General features: G+C 35.8%; 1 protein-coding gene across 7 annotated transcripts in view; it reads right to left on the bottom strand.

Annotated features, from left to right (window-relative positions):
• BMPR1B (bone morphogenetic protein receptor type 1B) overlaps positions 1-19777 on the bottom strand; it is a 241724-nt gene that overhangs the window by 67095 nt on the left and 154852 nt on the right. For 3 of the 7 annotated variants that reach the window (XM_023193324.1, XM_023193326.1, XM_023193328.1), the window contains one exon: positions 10891-10954. The exons of 3 other annotated variants lie outside the window; for them this stretch is intronic. The gene's annotated coding sequence lies outside the window, so the exon portion shown is untranslated. Of the gene's footprint in view, positions 1-10890; positions 10955-19777 lie in introns of those variants that run through there. One more of the 7 variants, XM_023193329.1, reaches the window with a different exon arrangement.

The raw sequence follows: 19777 nt of genomic DNA, 5'->3' as shown, positions 1-19777 counted from the left end.
TCCCGAGGGGTCTCATAGTTGTTTTTTTTTTTTCTCTAAAGAAAAAGCATAATGACCTTTCAAAATGAATAGGCCTGATTTATGATTAACAATTAGTTAACAATTGAAGTTTTTTAGTTTCTTTCTTTCTTGGGAAACAAACAATACTCACTTTTATTATTAAGCCCATAATAACTATTTGGTAGTAATACAAATACTTCCTAGTAGCTCCCATTCTCTAGCAGCTAGTCAAACAGCCTCAAGAGAAAAGTATTGAAATTGTGCTATTATGAAATAGCAGATAATCTGGAATAAAACAAATCCCTCTAGGATCATTACATCCTAAAAGTTCTTTGCCCCAGGCTTAGAACATGGCACTTTCGAGCATGCTAAAATCATGAAAATGACATATTTCTCTTCTCATTTCACACCAATAAAGGAGGAAAAAAGCCTTGTCCAAAAGGCACCATCAAAACAATCTACCCACCCCCAACTATGCAAGGCTCCTGCCTCTGTGGAGTTCAGTGGCTCCTCACTAGCAGGAAAGTATAAGCAGAGAGACCATTAGTTATGACATGGAGACTCTAGCTGATAATGCTGACTCACTTCAGGAGCTATTACACTATAAACAGTGTGCTGAAAGCCATTTATCTGCATTTTAGGATAAACAGCAGAAAAGTCTCAATTAAACAGATTGCAAGAAATAAGCTGCTGATGTCAAACCATGAGAAGCTTATTTTTGAAAAGAGAAATCTGTGAATGCAATAAAAATCAATGTGGGACATCAGGGATGTTAAAACAGAAAATTCAACATTTTTATAATTATAAACATAACATCTTTTATATCATTTTATAAGATCGGCTTGATTATCAAAGTTATTGCACACTGCTTTGAAGTTCAAAGTAAATTTACTGAAACTTGACATTCTCTTAAGAAACAGCATTTATGGTACTACTGGCACTGAGCCAATGTATGCTATCAAGGAAAGCTTTATCTATCACTATGTAAAAGGTGAAGTTCAATTACGTGAGTTTTATCACTTCTTTCCCTACACACAAACTATCAGGAGAGATCATTTCTTTTCATTCATTCATTCATTCATTCATTCATTCATTCATTTATTTATTTATTAGAGACAGGGTCTCGCTCTGTCGCCCAGGTTAGAGTGCAGTGACACAATCACAGCTAACTACAGCCTCCATCTCCCGTGCTTATGTGATCCTTCCACCTCAGTTTCCCTAAGTAGCTGGGACTACAGGCATGCACTACCAAACCTGGCTAAGTTTTCTATTTTTGTAGAGACAGCATTTCCCCATGTTGCCCAGGCTGGTCTTGAACTCCTGGACTCAAGCAATTCACCTGCCTTGGCCTCCCAAAGTTCAGAGATTACGGGTGTGAGCCACTGCACCCCCTGGCCGAGAGATAATTCTAAATGACTCCCTTCAAGAAGAAAACACAAGTGCTATTTTACATCTAACTATAAACACATACACACGTACACACACACACACACGTCTATCTCTAGCATGTTAAAATGCTTCAAGGAAAACACTATATAATTAAATATAATCTATCATGGAACCACAGAGGCTTTATTCCACAACTGATTAGAAGGACATGAGACAAAGTTCGGGACCAGCCTGGCCAACATGGCCAAACCCTGTCTCTACTACAAATACAAAAATTAGCCAGGTGTGGTGGCACACATCTGTAATCCCAGCTACTAGAGAGGATGAGGCAGGAGAATCGCTTGAGCCTGGAGGCAGAGGCTGCAGTGAGCCAAAATTGTGCCACTCCAGCCTGGGCGACAGAGTGAGACTCCGTTTCAAAAAAAAAAGAAGGATATGAGACACACCAAGGCCTTTACTGCAAGGACTATATATAGGTAAAACACAACATTTAGAATTTATTTTTCCTACTTGCCAGAAAACAAATCAAAATCTTCTCTCTTTCATGCTTCCAAATGTCAGAAGCTTTTCAAAACAATTTTGAGGTTAGCGAAGAGAACACACAGGTGTGTGTTATGTCAACTACTGAAAGCAAATAAAGGCCAGCCTGGAATCTGATCTCTCTAAGGACACATTCTTGTGGGCATTACAAATGCTCCCTGAAGGAATATTACACTAATGCTGACTAACTTTTTAAAACATCCCAAATCTCATTAGATCTATTCTTTAGCAGTACTGTTCAAAGGCATGACCTCTACTAACATGAAATTCACTGCCACTTCTTAGTAAACCTTTAATGTTTTCTCCAATAGCACTTTCTCTTCTCTATTTCACTGACAACAGGTTGAACAACAATAAAATATTCAATATCAACACATGTAAGTTTTTGTCATGTCATGAAAACTATGACAACCCACAAGCAATTAAATGTTAGGTTATCAGTAACAAATGCTTAAGAATACTGGTTCGCATTAATGGGTACTGGTCTTAAGAAAACCATTACATATTTTGACTGCTGTGTAACAAGCCTGGTACAGAAAGATGGCAATAGTACTTTCCTATCTGAAATTACCAGTGTTCAAGCTAAAAATTGTATTTGTCATTTAAAACCTCTATTAGACACAAACAGCAACAAACATGACATGTTCCCTATTTTTAAAAAACAGTGACAAGAAAGGATTCTTGCCATCAAATGACTCCAATCAAGATTAGAAAAATCTTTCCACCAGTAAAATGACCTAATAGTCATAGCTTTATGAATATGTTTATTAATGATTCAGAATAATCATATCAGTTTATACCTTTAAAATTCATTGCCAATCAAGTTCATATTCATTCAAAAGATTTTGTATTTCTATAAACCCTCCTTTTTACACACACACAGGTACACACAAATATGTCCACAGTGAGGGTCAACAGGAAACAAATTATTCCCATAAAACCTATCTCTTCTTGCCAAATGTTCCCAATATTTTATAAATCTCACAAGTAACTTACTACTGGACAAACCTTCCAGCTAATGATCAAAAATATAGAACTTCAAAACATTTTTCCCTTTTTCTAAGTTCTTCATAAAATGTCTGAATGATCATGCCCCAGAAAAAGCTAATGCACAAAACAGGATATACCACGGCACTCTCAGCTTCCGCTGCAACATCAAGACTGGCTGATAACTTTGCTTATATATTTTCTATTTACATATATCAAGTTTCCCAGCATTACTTTCCTCCTCACAAGCAGCAAACCCAGAGGCCTTCATTACTAACATTCCACAATGCATGGGGAAAACAAGTTGAGGGGCAGGGAATGGTACATGTGTCTCTCTACTTGAGTGTATGTGCAGAATGTCTTTTTTATCTGAGATTCTTTTCTGCCTCCTTCTTGATTCCTCAAAAACTTTGATATTCTTTGAGACCCAGATGTCTCCTTTCTTCCCTCCTGCACACACTGAGAGGACAGGAAATAGCAGGTGTGAAATGTTCCTGTTTGCCTCTCTAGACTTCACAAGCAACTCCTGTTTGCAAACTGTCTTTCATCCTTGCTTGCTGTCTCAGGGGAGCGACCTGCCATTGGTCTGCTGGATCCCATTTCTTCTCACACACCCAGGTGTACAGCCATGGCCACAGTCCCTCTCACAGAGGATGGTTTGCTTTGATACATTCCTTCTTCGATTATGATCAAAGAGTCGTTTTCCCAACCTAGACCAGCCTGGCTAAAGAAGGGTTTTACAACAAAGAGAAGAGTGTATAGGGAAGAAAGGGGATGAGAATTCTGAGAGGAAAACCTGAGATGGCTGTGCTTAGGCCTTCATGTCAAAATGTAAAAACTTACACACAAAACATGAAACCAGGCACCAGCTCTTTCAACAGGCCAACTCACACGTGTAACAGGATAACTAGACTCCAAGCAGGTGTAGGAATCATGATTTCTAGCTCTAGCTATGCTACTGACTCAGAAATCTCCCCAATGTCTTGGTTAGAAAACCAGCACAGTGATGATTCACCAAGTAAGACTCAGTTAGTAAACACAGGTTCTTAACGATACATTTGTTAAGGTAATACTGAGTGAATGAATTAGATTATGGAAAAGACTCAGACAAACATACCTGCCTAGATTAGGAATTTGGTGCAAGGGAAGTGTCCCTGAGTCAACACTGTAATGTAGTAATGCTCTGCATAGGGATTGCTTTCCTCTAACCACTTCCAACTTTACCCTTACCTAAAACAAAATTTGGGAAAAGGACATCTAACCTCCCATTGCCTAAGATTACAGAGGGATAAAAATAAATCTGAACCTACCCTGACTACAAACATAGAAAATCATTTACATGGAAAAAAATATGTACATATACACATATACACATATATACACACACACCAACACATATGTATATATGTATATAGACACACATATGTGTAAATACATATTTATAAAGATATGTATAGATCATGTACATACATAGAGTACTGAATTTATATAAAATATATAAATATTTTTATTATATATAAATCTATATATCTGTATATAAAGATAAATATCTTATAAATTAGATATGAATATATGTATAAATGTCACTGATTTAATCTAATTTCAGGTAGATTTTACATATTTACATATCTAATTTTATATATTTAGGGAATATTACATACATATGAAATTATTTATGAGTTTATATTAGTGACTTTACTTAGGGATTTGAAAGGACTGAAACAAGACTTCAGTATATTAGAGAAAGGAGAAAATGTCAGGACATACAGCCAAAAGTGAATAGTTGTGAATTTCCAAAATTAAACTAATCACAGACTAATCTGAAAATAATCTGCATTTCCTTTGAGCTTATTATATACAAAATATATTTAATTACATAAAAATATAGTTTTAATACTGCTCCATTAACTCAAGTGATTATGTTTTTAATTCTACTTAGTAATAGTAAAATGGGAAGAAATTCTGAAGAAACACATAAAAAAGAGATATGCCTTATGGAGTGGTTATACAGTGGTGAACCAAACCCTTAATTCCATCCTCCATAAGGTATCTTTGGGTTGAAGGTGAAGCATCTGCATGCATAGTATAATACCAAGAACCACCAAAAAATAGTGTGTTATCCTGAAATCTTATTAGGCTGCTCTGAGGAGATGAGTTATCTGACCCTGAATATCATGAGCACTTTCCTGTTCCAAATATTTCCAGTTCCTTTCACTTTTTTATTATAGTAGTAGGTCTCTCCCTTTCCCCTCTAACACACACACTCCCTTTTTTCATCACTTCAGTTAAACTTCTAACTCTTGAGCTTCTAAGGTTTGAAAAACATTGTAAATTTTTCTTTTCGCTTCTACAACAAAAATCAGCCTGTAGCCGTAGAAGATTATAGTTATTTACCATGATTATATTCACCATAATCTTTCTGTTTCTTTATAATCTGTTTTTGTTATCATTGGCATCTTTGTGGAACAGATAAGGACAGTTCTTGCCAAAGAGGTTTGAATTCTTTTGGTGTGGTCAAGCAAAAAATAAAAAAGAAGAATGCTTAACAGGAATGAGATGATAATGTTAAAAATACTGCCAGCTTCAAAGCAAGTTAGGGGTCACACTGTTGTACCTGCGTGCCCTGAGTTTCCTTATCAACAAAATGAGGTTGTAGGAAGATAAATTCTCTAACCTCTCTTGTACTTCAAACATATTGTGATTCTATGTAACTTCTATGTTGCTTACATGTACTCTTTTTTCAAATCTATAGAAAAAAGGGTACTGAATATTCCATGAATAAAACAAGGATTCCAGATCTGACTGCCATTTACTAAAGCCCCTTATAAAATCATCAGATCTCATGAGAACTCACTATCACAACAACAGCATGAACATCACTGCCCCCATTATTCAATTACCTCCTACTAGGTCCTTCTCATGATGTGGGGATTATGGGAAGTACATTTTGAGATGAGATTTGGGTGGGGACATAGTCAAACCATATCAACAACAACTGATTCTCAGTTGCTGAAAAATTACATATACTTTACATTTTGTCACACAGAATATTAAAAAGACATTTACAGAGAGGTTGAGATTTAATAAAATTAATCATTTTATTGTTTCATTAAGTATATTCTGAAATGAAGCTTCCTTTTGTTTTGGTTGGTTGGTTGTTTTCACTGTGAGCATATTGGAGTGAAGAATACAAGTATAGTTTGGTTCCTGCTTCGATTTGTGCTAACGTTCTATCCATTATTGCCTATTATCCGTGCAAATGTTAATAAAACACCTTAATATTACTATGTTGGCAAATCATACTTTGAAAACTGACACAACAGATGGCCAGTCACCAGTCATTAGCATTAGAGAGAAAATTTATAAATATTTTAGGCCAGGTGTGGTGGCTCATGCCTGTAATCCCAGCACTTTAGGAGGCCAAGATTGGTGGATCACTTGACGTCAGGAGTTTGAGTCCAGCCTGGCCAACACGGTGAAACCCCATCTCTTCTAAGAATACAAAAATTAGCCGGGTGTGGTTGTGGGCACCTGTAATCCCAGCTACTCAGGAGGCTGAGGGAGGTGAATCGCTTGAACCCAGGAAGTGGAGGTTGCAGTGAGCCAAGATCATACTACTGCATTCCATCCTGAGTGACAGAGCAAGACTTTATCATACACACATACATAAAATATTTTAAGATAAGCTAAGGCATTTTTACCATGATGGAAGAGAACAGAGTGAGTATAAGAGATGATTTGTTTTAAAAATAAAAGAATTAAGAAAACATGTAATTTCTGAAACTCTTGAGATCTAAACAGAGCTTTTCATTTGTACTTTAAATGCTTTTATTTGTAAGTGCCACAATTAAGTTCCTGAGTCTTAATTTTTTAACCTAGCACCTCTTAGATTCAGCCAGTTATGAAGTATTGGGAAATACTTGGGAAAAGAAGAAATGAATCATTAATATGGGAGTAAATAAGCATATACAGAAAGTTCACATTCTCAGAAAAGTAATTTAAAAAAGAAAAAGTTTCTCAAATGTGGAACAAATCAGTCTTCGTTGATTTTTGCTTTTTGTTTGCCTATTTGGTTTGCCTTGATTTGCCTATTTTTGCCTGTTTTGGGTTATAGGATATCACAGGCAGAATTTTGTTTCTTCTGCATTTTTTTTTTTTCATTTCACACCTGAACACTGAAGAACTGATTATATATAGAGAGAGACAAACTTTTCCCTAACTTTATGTTTGTTTATGTCTTGATTTGAACTTAGGTCTTGATTTCCAAACACAGTCAGTTTTTCTTACCTGCTGGAGAAAACTGTTAATTCTAAATTAGGAAAAAGCATGTTATTACATATAAAGGTCTGAAAGATGAGATACACTAAGGAGACCTTCTTTTCCTACCTGAAATTATTACAGAAGTTCTCAAAGTATCTTTCTTATGTGATATCTTAAATATGGTATTATTTCACATTCTACATGAAATATTTAGAATATCCAAATTGGAATATAAACTGCATGACAGCAAGAGTTATATCCCTTTGGCTAACTACTATGTCCTCAGCATCTAGAATCATGTCAGGCACCTGGCAGGCACATGATAAAGTTTTCTTGAGGTACGTAGAACAACTTCCCTATTGTGAAGGCCTCATGGATCATCTAATAAGACAAAAGGAACAAACACCATTACCTCATATACATTTATGATTCTGTCCTATCTCAGTTGTGTGTTTTTTCTATTGTGATTGTCATTTGGTAAAATTTCTGCTTTCTGAAATTGAAAATGAAAGGGGAAAATGCAGCTGGGTTTTTCTTACATTTCCCCTTCCTTCTGACATACAATTTTCAAACCCAAGAAATACAGTCTTTAAAAATATTTTATACTTAAAATTTAAATGTCTTCAAAAATTTGGTTGGGCACAGTGGCTCAGGCCTGTAATCCCAGCACTTTGGGAGGCCAAGGCAGATAGATTACTTGAGTTCAGGGGCTCTAGACTAGCCTGGGCAACATGGTGAATCCCTGTCTCTACAAAAAAGTACAAAAATTAGCTAGGTGTGGTGGTGTGCGCCTGTGGTCCCAGCTACCCTGGAGGCTAAAATGGGAAGATCGCTGGAGCCCAGGAGGTTGAGGCTGCAGTGAGCTGTGATTGCGCCACTGCACTCCAGCCTGGGTAACAGAGCAAGACTCTGTCTCAAAAATAGTAAGGAAAAAAAGAAAGAAATACAGGTTTTGACAGAGCCATTTCATTTAAATTATGCTTTAGATAAACAAGGAGTGAAACAGGGGAACATGGGTATGAGAAGGTTTTGAACACAGTATCTAGTACCAATGTAACCTTGACACTACCTTACAGAAGAAAGTGCATGGGCTAGACTAATTAGCTGTATGGCTTTGAGCAAATTCATTAGTTTCCCTAGACTTCAACTTCTTCATCTTGTAAACAGGGGTAAAAATGTTTACTTCTCACATGGCTGTCGTTGAAATTAAATGAAGTATGATATAAAGCACTTAGTACAGAGCCCAGTGCCTGAGATACAGTAAATGACCAATAAATGCTAGTTCTATTCATTTATCAGAAATCCATGACTTAAAACTTGTCAATAAAAAGAATGTAGGTTTCACTGCAACTGCATATAGATAAAGCCACCACCAGAATTTAGAACCAATTTAAAAATATATACCAGTTAAAAATATGCACACACAAGACTACTTCCTAGAGTGTGATAGATGACCTCCAAGTATTTATCACTGGTAATAATACCTACTGGTACTAATTCATATTTTAAAATTTTAGCTAATTGACGTCACTTTCTACTTTGTTGCATCATTTCACTACGTAGAAGACAATAATGTGGAAATTCTATAGTCATGGTTCCTGCTGATACTGATACGTATCTCTGTCACTGCATAAAGAACCAAACTGGAGAACAGTACATACTACGTGAAGCATACCCATGTTACTGACTCATATTTACAGCTGCTTAGTGCATGATATCAGCCTGGCTTTCTAAGCACTACATAGATGTATCTTAAAATGGTATGCTGTGTGTGCCATATTCAATTCACTTTATAAGCTATTCCCAAAGCTAGATGATATTAGCTATATTTTAAACATTATTTTATATTTGCATTACATCTTGTATTTTGCAAGATACTTACATGAATATATATGTGTATGTTAAACAGATTCAGACACACATACATTCTATAACGTCTTCACAGAGTGTTAACTAGGTTTTAAAACTGGCATACATTTAATCATTTACCTCAGCTCTTCCATAATATATAATCATGTAAAGCCAGTTATAAAACTTTACTAAATTCTAATTTACCATCTTTTAATAGAAAGATAATATACAGGAAACATCACATTCACTTTAAAATTTATGAAGACAATCTAAAAATTCTATGTAGAAAGTGGCTTGTCAACAAACCATTAGCAAAGTGCTTGTGTGCTTTGTGCTTGGTATGCCTCAAGCAAGTAAATAATGATTCCTGAAATAATCCATCAATGAAAGAAGGAAAACTACTGAGCGCCTACATCAGGTGAAAACTGTTCTAACAGTTTTCGTGTGTTTTCACATAACTCTTAACGGAGCCTGGCAAAATAGACACAAGTATTCCCATTTGTCTAAATGACTGAGGCCTATACGGTCTTAAGGTGGAGCTAAGATGCTCACTACTCCACATTACTGCTTTACGAAATCACTCCATAATGTAATAATACTACATCACCATCAGCAGGCGTATGTACATTTGATTTCTCTTTTTCCCAGTAGGAAGGATAGATTTTCCTATGTCTTCTGCATTCCCTTACCACAAAACACAAGCTATTGGCTGGAGTCCTTCCTTTCTCCTGCTGTTATACCTGTCCCTAACCAATGTTACTGTAATACTCTCATCTCCTTCCTAGTTCTTTCATCTAGTGTTTGCACTGCTGCCTTCTAAAGATAACAACACATGTGCATATGCTTGTAAAGTGAATAAAGTAAAGCAAATAAAAATCTCTAACAGTTCTAAGTTTCTTAGGAAGGCATTCAATGTTCTTCGTGAACTGATTCAACCTTTCGTTCCAGTTTCATCTTCTACCATAGTCTGCTCCCTATGCATACCTTATTCTAATTAGATGTACCATGGTTTTTGTATTCCCATGTTTTTGCTTATAATTCTGATTGTGTTTCTTTTTTGATGTTTCCACAGAACTTTACTGTGTTATATATTTTACTCTACCTTAGCTGCATACACATGTTGTGGCCTACCAACTATCTCCCTCTTATTGCAAGTAGCATAATTTATTTACATGAGTCACCTCACTGATTACTTGCATAATTAGCTGTGTGACCTCAGACAATTTACTTAACCTCCACGAACTTTCATTTCCTCATCTGTAAATGAAGATCATAATAATACTTATATATGTAAAATGCTTTTAGTACCTAGAACAGTTTGCCTCATATAAGTGTGAGCAATTTGTATACTACTATTAGCTACAATCTTCAACGAAATTCATTGTTTGATGCTAACTGGCTCACATATGCATCCAACTCTGATTTTTAGTCTTGCAAATTTTTGAAGACATTTAAATTTTTAAGTATAAAATATTTTAAAAGACTAGATTATAACTTTTCACAGTAGTTTTACATTAGCAATATATATGTTATTATAATGAACTAAAAAAGACAAGCTAACTATAACATAAGACCAATCTCAAGTATAATACTAATAAAGTTGGAATGGATTTCTGCAGAGCACAAATTAAGCTCGTCCCTCCAATCAAAGCATCAGTTCATCCTAAAATTTTACTATATAAACAGTGAAATGAGGGTTGTAAGTCAAGCTAGGACTCTTGGGAAGAGATAAGCCTATTAACTGAACACTTCCATTTCTGCATACAATTTAGAAACTATTTTTGAAATGCCTTCTGTACATTTTACTATTTACACAAAAAATATGCCTTGTTTTATAGTTACAGGATATTCATAGTTCAGTACCTGGGTCTTCTCTTCTTCCTCTCTTTGCACTAGACAAATTAACAAGTCTGATCCTTCAGTCCAACTAGAAAAAGAAAGAATGGACATCAGGCTTGTGAGAGTGGCTGGATGGAAGGGAAAGAAAGCTATGGAGCTACTGAGCTGAGAGACAGAAGTCTTACAGTAATATAAACCAAAAAGTAGGCCAAATAGTACCACTGTATCTGAGTGCCTACTTGGAAGCATGGAAATAATTTACTGTGTTCTATAAAGTCTTTCTACTCCAAACTGAGGACTATATGGGTAAGAATTATAAAGGCAAGTTAATCAACAATCAAAACTGGGTATAAACACTCAAGTACACAATGGCTATTAAATGACACAGGATTATATTCTTATCTTTCATTAGTATCATACTACTAATACTATTAATATATCATCTACATACAACATGTAAAAATAAAGTACTGCTATCATGCATCTAAAAAACAGACTAACGATAGATTCACTATTAAATGCCTAAAAATCTTAAGTAGAGCAATCACTTTCCAGAAGAAAATAATTATTAGAAATGAATGTTTACTAAGTTACTGTGAAACAGATCCAATACCTTCTATACAGACTCTGAGAAGAACAGATGGTGAAAACAGTAAAACTTCCAGTGGAAACTATGCCTAATTATTATTAAATTTATGAGGCTTGTCTTAAAGATAAGGTTTGAGTTAAATAATAGCTATCAGCACTTTAGAAAGACACATTTAATCTTATGACCTACGGTGTGTAAAGTAGGATGGTAAATGACTTAAGAATAAGTGGGATGTTCTTTAGAGGAATACATTTACCAACAAGACTACAAATTTTTGCTTTCCAGGTCCATGCCTACTTCTGCAAATGTTAAGCCTCATGAAAAAAGAAATATGCAGACTGATGCTTTACTTCTTTGCTCATCCCAAAACATACCTCTATTTCATATTTAAAATAATCATGCACAGGCGTGTAACTTTTCTACCTTTTCTATCTGATTTCAGGTCCAGGTATTTTTTAATTTCCATTACCAAACTCAGGTCCAGGATTTTTTTTAAATTTCCATTACTAAATAACAGTGATTTACCTAGAGTAGCAGCAAAAACAGCATAACTACTCTAGCTTCAAAGTACTTTGTTTACTTTAGTAATTTTTCATTCATAAAAGAAGGTGCTTTTGAAAGTGACTGAATATATACATTTAGGCATCCTTATATTATTTGCATAATATTAGAACCAGGAGAACAGCTGCAGTCCAAGGTAGCTGGAAGTGGTAGGATAGGGCCTTGGGGTCTTCAGAGAAAAGACAATGATAAAAAATGAAAATGAAGAAAACTACAATGCTACCCATCAAGAGTGAGGGTTCATTAACTATTCCTGTGCACCCCGCCACCCTGAGTAAGGAGAAAACAAAGGCCTTTCCAAGTGGCTCTAGCAGGGCCAAAGCGTGTGAACTGAAAGGAAAGATTTCTCAAGGCAGAGAAAACCAGCGTTCCAGGCACTATTCTAAGTATTTTTCGTGTATTAACTCAGTTGCTTGTTCCAATGAGCTTGTGGAATGTGTAGTATTATCTTTTCCATATTGCAATACAGAAACTGAGGCACTAAGAACTTGCTCAAAGTCGCAGAGCTAAGAAAGAGCTAAAATTGAGATTTAAATACAAAAAGTGACTCCAAAGCCTTATCTAAGCATTATGATATGCCATATGAAAACAGGATTTCCAAGTATCTTCAGAAAAAAAAAAACACTTACCAAGCCAGAAGTCAATACAAAATTAAAGTCATCATATAATAATAAAATATATCTATATTATTCAAACTTCTACCTAGAATCACTTTTAGGAGGCACTTAATTCATTTGTAGAGTGTTCCTCTTGACAATTCACAACGAGGAAAAAGAGATGTGAGTTTCTGTGCTTTGCTCTTAAAAGTGTTTTTATCTTTCTTTTAAAGTGAATTTTAATGAGCCCTTAATTGTCAAAGGACTTCATAAATATTCATTAGACATTAAGAGAAGTCCTGTTTCCCATTCCTAAAAGCTGAGAGAGAAAACAGCAAGACTTCAAAGTGGAGAAGGCATGAAGAAAGACTAAGTGGAACTGTAAACATCTGGTTTTGTATTAGACGTTTATTAAAAGGCTCAAATCATTAGAACACTTAAATTCTCAGTATGGAAATATTTTTTTTCCTTAAGAAGAAGTTACCCAGAGTATCATCTCTGTTGGTGATATTTTCTTCTTTTCGGTCCCTCATCTAATTCTGAAGGATCCAAAACAATTCACTAACTCTTTATAATGCCTTCTGCACCACTGAACAGTAAAATGGTTATGATGTTGGGAGGAAATGATTTTGATCTAAATCAACAAGAAAAGCTCTGCTACTATGAAAGTGCCATAAACCTTTTTCATAAAAAAGGGTTTTCACACTGAATTTGTGTCTTCAAAGAAAATATTCACCAAAATGTTGCATTTTACATCAATCCTACATAGCAGTCAGGATAATATCACACAGATAAACTTCTCTTCATGAAGTCACAGCCTTGAATATTTCCTAGTTGCCAAAACCAGGGAGATGTCCAGAAGATATCATGGCAATTCTGTGTTCCCAAATGGCTTGGCAAGTCAAATATTAACTTACTAAGAACAAATCTCTCTGAAGCCCACCACTTCTAATTCACTGCTGAAAAAGAAATCTGTAAAAGAGGGAAAACTATGTTTGCTATTTGTAGCAATGATTTTCTCCCTTATCTCTTAGAACTTTTGTTTCCCCAGCCAAGAAACATAAACAAATAGTTTTTTAGAAAGATACCTTCATAAAAGACTCAACTGTGAAGTAGCTTCCTTGTCACTATCATGCAACCAAAAGCAAGAGATATATCATACTGGCCAAGTTTGAAGAAAACAGAAGATGAGTATTAACTCAAGAAAATGTGTATGCTTCTTTAATAGACTCCTACTTCTGTAATTTCCAATATGAACCAAATTCAGAATACTTAAATCATTTTAATTTTGAAAAATTTTTAATTACAAAAGATTAATGATTTGTTTTGCTTCTTCACTGTATTTATTACTTTATTATTATTCTACCACCTTCCAAATGAACACGTATGGTGATATAAACAAAATGTAAAAAGCATAAAACTAAAACACAAGTATATAGTTTCCTTAATGGCTGTTTAATAATTTAAAGTTCAGAGTAAGAAACTGAATTTTAATCCCATATAGTTAGTTTCAATATACATTAAAAATACCATAGTGAAGAATACAACTACTTAAGACTTGTAGTTTTCCTCATTTTATTAAACTTTATTCTGGTTTCTATTAAGTGTTACCTGACACTTGTCTTCTACTTCATTAGAATAACCAAAATGTCTGACCTTCTTGCATAGAGCTAAGCCTAAGATGCTTCCTGACTGAATAAATGTGAATGAATTTAAAATTGGTTATTGTGATGGTTAATTATGTGCATCAACTTGACTGGGGACATAAGGTGCCCAGGTATTTGCTCAAACATTATTCTGAGTGTTTATGTAAGTGAGGGTGTCTTTGGATGAGATTAACATTGAAATCTATAGACTGGGTAAAGCAGATTGCTCTCCCTACTGTGGGTGGGCCTCATCCAATCAGTTAGTTGAAAGCCTGAATTGAACAAAAAGGCTGACCCTTTCTCAAAGTAAGAGAGTCCTACCTGACTGCCTTCAAACTAGGACATGTTCTTTTTTCCTTTCTTTGCACTTGAACTGAAACCTCCCCTCTGCCTAAGTCTTGACTTTGCTGGCCTTCTGCCTCAAACCATGCCATCCAATTTCCTGGGTACTGAGCTTGCCAAGTGCAGATCTTGGGACTTGTTAACCTCCAGAATCATGTGAGCCAATTCCTTATAATAAATCTCTTTACACACACACACACATGCTTTATACCTTATTGGCTCTGTTTCTCTGGAGAACCCCAACTAATAGTTAACAAAGTGTCACTAAATAACCAGGCATTTTAAAAAACAAATACAAATGGTTATTTAACTAAATCTGAACTATCTCAGGCCCTTGAATTATGGTTTTCATGATTTCTTCAATTCCAGAAAGCTAGAACTGTAATTTCATTGTCAGCAATATTGAGTTCATATATATATACACACACACACACACAAATAGACATATATATTCATAATCTATGCTTTATTGATTGCAATTTTGGCAACATAGCCCTTCATAACTCTGTGACCCACTGAGTATCCAATGTGAGCTCAGACTGGTAAACCATTAACATCTTCCTAGTGTAGTAGAAAGTATCAGTATGAGATTAAACAGCAAGGATTCAATTCAAATAAGTCAAAGATTTCATCCACAGCTAAGGTATATTCACCAACTAAGAGATGATTACTGATCAGAAAGAGTTATTTTTGTTTTAGTTTAGTTTCTATAAATTTCCTCGGGCAGTATATTTCTCATCTCTATCCTCTATTGGCCCAGAAATTTGTATATAATAATCTTTTCCAACAGTATTGCCCCTTGAGAAATCAAATTGTTTAATAAATTTCCAAGTTGAAGACCAGTTCAAGAGGCTTGACTCTCCTCTATTAAATAAGGTAATAAAATCACCAGAGGTACGAATGCTACTGGCAAAAACCAAAACTTCAAAATACACGAAAAATGTGTTCGTGAAAATTACAACAATTAAAATTTTTATATTATGAAACAGATACGTACATACCAAAAATCTTACTTGAAACATTTAGACATTTTTCATTATATGGATTCTGAGTGTTTTAGTATAGAACATACTCATTTCTGGTGACTAAAGGAAGATACTTCAACATGTTTTCAATAAAAGGAAATGGCTATGAAAGCAAAATAAAGAGTTTGATGCTAGCCAGGACAAACTAAAGGTAAATTCCTTGTACTCTAGAGATACTCAGGCATTTTGTATTAAGAGAAATGCTTTTATCTTTCTTTCAAAATATACCAACATATTTTTTTATTTCTTAAGGTTTTCTTTTTCTATTTTTTAAATAATCTAGAAAAGAAATAGTGACAATGATTAAGAACTTCTATGCTCCTGCAGGAACACAGTGAGTTACATGTGGGTTTTCCTTGTTTGTTTTTTTGTAAGGCCACTAGCCTAACTCAAGGCAAAACTTCCTCACTAGGCACTAGTTTACCCTACAATATCCTTTCCTGAGCCCTAGGCCAACACACTTAACTGACTACCAGGCATCTAAGTGACACTAAGAAGTGTTGTTTATATGTCAAACTCAACAAACTCTGAAGTTACTCTTCTTTTTCATGAAGCCTTTCCATCCTAACCCTTTCTTTCCAAAATCTGCTCTTCCTTCAGCATGCTCTCTGATGAACATCACCGCCATCCATCCGGCTGCCAAAGTGAAAAACCTGAGTCTTCTTATATCTTCTGCACTCATATTCACTATACCTAATCCATCAACATCTCAATCATTTTAATCTTCTATATTCTTCTGTCATCCTTCCTCCTCTCACCATTGATGCTGTTAAAAAGATGCCAAAAGGAGGTCCTCATCATTTCTTACCTGGTTGACAGCACAGCCTAATTGCTACTCTCTATCCCTACCCTCCTTTAGCCTTCTTTATACCCCAACTAAGATTACACTTTGTGTGTGTGTGTGTGTGTGTGTATGTGTGTGTGTGTGTGTGACAGAGTTTCGCGGTTTCTCTCTTGTTGCCCAGGCTGGAGTGCAATGGCATGATCTTGGCTCAGGGCAACCTCCACTTCCCAGGTTCAAGCAATTCTCCTGCCTCAGCCTCCGAAGTAGCTAGGATTAATAGGCATGTGCTACCGCATCCGGCTAATTCTGTATTTTTAATAGAGACGGGGTTTCTCCATGTTGGTCAGGCTGGTCACAAACTCCCGACCTCAGGTGATCCACCCACCTCGGCCTCCCCAAGTGTTGGGATTACAAGCATGAGCCACCGCACCTGGCCAAAATTACAGTTTCTAAAACATCCGTTCATTCATCTACTTACCAATTACTAAATGAGCACCTTCCAGGTACCAGGCTCTGTTCTAGGCCCAAGACATAGCAGTAGAAAGAAATGGACACAATTTCAAGCCCTCACAGAGGGCATGAAATTTCAAGAGAAAAAGAAACAGTAAATAAAACAACATGACGATATCTAAATTATACTAAGCACTTTGGAGAGAAATTAAGTAGGAAACAGGGCAGATGTATTGGGAATGGTCATGACTTTAAAGAGGATGGCTAAAAGTCAGTTTTGAGAAGGGAAGGATGAAGAGAGTGAGCTGTGAAGAAAGGGGGAAATGTGTTCTAGACAGAAGGAGTATCGAGCAAGAGCCTTGAAGAAGAAGTGCACCTGGCATTCTTGAAGAGTAACAGGTGCCAGTTTTTCCAGCAAGAGTAACAGTAGTACGTGGTGAGGTCAGACATGAAATGGGGAACAGATCCTCACGGGCCTTTTTGAAAACTTCTACTCTGATTGCTATGCTAAGAATAGACTATAGGGAGCAAAAACCAAAGCAGAGAGCCAGTCAGGAGATTGTTGTTATAATGACAGCAAACACTGACTGTGGTTTGGACATGGGTGGCAGTGGTGGAGGTGATGAAAAGTGGTCAGATTCAAGATATATAGTAAGTCCTCACTTAACGGTGTTGATAGGTTCTTAGAAACTGCAACTTTAAGCAAAACAATGTATAGCAAGTCCTCAAATAATGTCATTTCCTTCAGCAAAATAATGTCATTTCCTATTGGTAAAAATCTAAGCTTCAAAATACCTTCACTGTAGTGACATGAGACAATATATCTCCATTATAACATCGATGAAAAAAATTGGTTTCATTATATGTCATTTTGCTTAAAGTGCCAGTTTCTAAAAGCCTATCAACAACATTAAGTGAGGACTTACTGTATTTTGAAGGTACTTCATAATTTTGATTCCCCAGGAAAGTAAAGCCTAAGTCAACTGCTTGCATAGAGTGAGTTTATTTGGGAATGACATCCCAGGAAGCTGAAGTTTGTGACTGGGGTTGTGAAATAACAAAGCAAACAATGGCAATTCAAGGATAAGTTATCTAGTTCAACCTCACTAAAGGAAACAAGTCCAAGTATAGCCAACCCATGGAGTCAAAGGAGAAGTATTACCTCTCAGCCCCTACCACCCACTGGTAAGGTCTGCTTTCATGGGCCATTATCTGGCCCTCGTTGCAGGTTATACATGAGTATAGAATGGCTCCTCCCAGCATCCCATATGCTGCATCAAAGATGGTCCATGACAGGAGGCCAGGAGATGAGACAGTGTTCAGTTCCACCTTCACAAAGCTCAGCAATGTCTTCATGGAACTGGTGGCTGCAGCCCTAACAGCAGTCACAGGTAGACCAAAGAGGATTTGGAAGTGGTGCATGCAGATGCCCAACGTAGACAGTACTGACTAATTTTCCAATGGGCCATGTGTATTATGTGAGAGACAAGGAAAAGCTAAGGATAATTCCAAGGGTTTTGGCTTAATTAACTATAAGGATGGAACTGCCATTAACCGATAGAGAAAATGGGTGGGAAATACAATTATGTTACTTTTCTTCTCAAGAGCCAGCCACGGATCTACACACCCACAAGAAAACATATGTGGTTCCTAGCCTGTGTCCACACAAACCTTCATCATCATTCCCCTGTTTAAAATCTCAACTTAGCTGCTCACTACCCCTCACCTCTAACTCTGCAGTTACACTAAACCCTGAGCAGTTCTCTGGCAGTGCCATGTTCTCCAGCAGTGCCATGCCTTATCATCCTTTAGTTCTCAACTTGATTGAGACCTCCCTTTAAGCCAGATGCACACCTATCTGTTCCCAAAGTATTCTTTGTATTTGTTTGCTCCCGCAACCTCCATCTGGGAATATTTTCCTTAAATCCACAGGGCATTTCACACCGTTGGAAGACACTAAGCATTTAATAAAGGTTTGATAAACCAAAGGAAAAAATGGTTTCTTCAAGTCATTATATGCTTATTTTAAAGATGTAATAAAATTACTCTTAAGGGGAGGAGTAACATAATCAGAGTTTATGTCTCATCTCAGACTTACAGGTAAAATATTGTTTTCAATACGTCTATTATCTACAAGACTAAATGACATATTTTGTTAATGCTGTTCATGCAGGGCAGAGACCAACAAACTTCTTCTCATAGTGCTTTCTTGGCTTCATTCCATTTTCATTTTGATGGAAAATGTGAGCGCACTAATTTTAGATTCAACATAGGTTTCTGTCGGGTAAACTTCTTGGCTGACTAGGTTTTCTGAACCTAGTCCTTTTCACTTGGAACAAATGTGTTATTCCAGAAGATGCCAACACATCATGTGTTACTGATATATAACAAGATTAAGAGGAAAAATGAAAACATTTAAAATGCAAAACATACTTGGGAAAAATTACACAGTAAAGTGACCTGGGGAAGGCCCTTAGCAATTTTCTAAATTATTTGGATAATAGCTTCAGGACTTAAGAGTAGATCTAGGTCCTATTAAATCTGTAAAAAGGTGCAAGTTTAGGGAATATAAGGGCATACAAAGAAAGCACCTATAATTTATAGCAAATAAAAATCACTTGAGTTTGAAACTTTCAAAGTTCTATTAAATCATTCAACAACTCTCTCATTTAATTAAAAGAAATGAGAAACCAATACATTCTTCAGAGATGTATGGATTAAATCAGATTGCTAGATACTGTAGCATTTTTATATTTCTCTAAACTAAAATTCATTTACTAGAAAAATAAGACAGAAGACTCTATTACCTAAATAAAATGCTTTAATCGTTTCAAAACTGTGCTCACAAATGCACTTCCACACATTTCCAATGCCTATTATTTAGCTGCCATTGAAAAACCAACATAATTTTTTTTTTT

The sequence above is a fragment of the Piliocolobus tephrosceles genome, chromosome 3 (genome assembly GCF_002776525.5).
Source record: "Piliocolobus tephrosceles isolate RC106 chromosome 3, ASM277652v3, whole genome shotgun sequence".
Taxonomy (NCBI): domain Eukaryota; kingdom Metazoa; phylum Chordata; class Mammalia; order Primates; family Cercopithecidae; genus Piliocolobus; species Piliocolobus tephrosceles.
The sequence above is the reverse complement of the archived record's forward strand: the minus strand, read 5'-3'. Positions and strand labels throughout refer to the sequence as shown.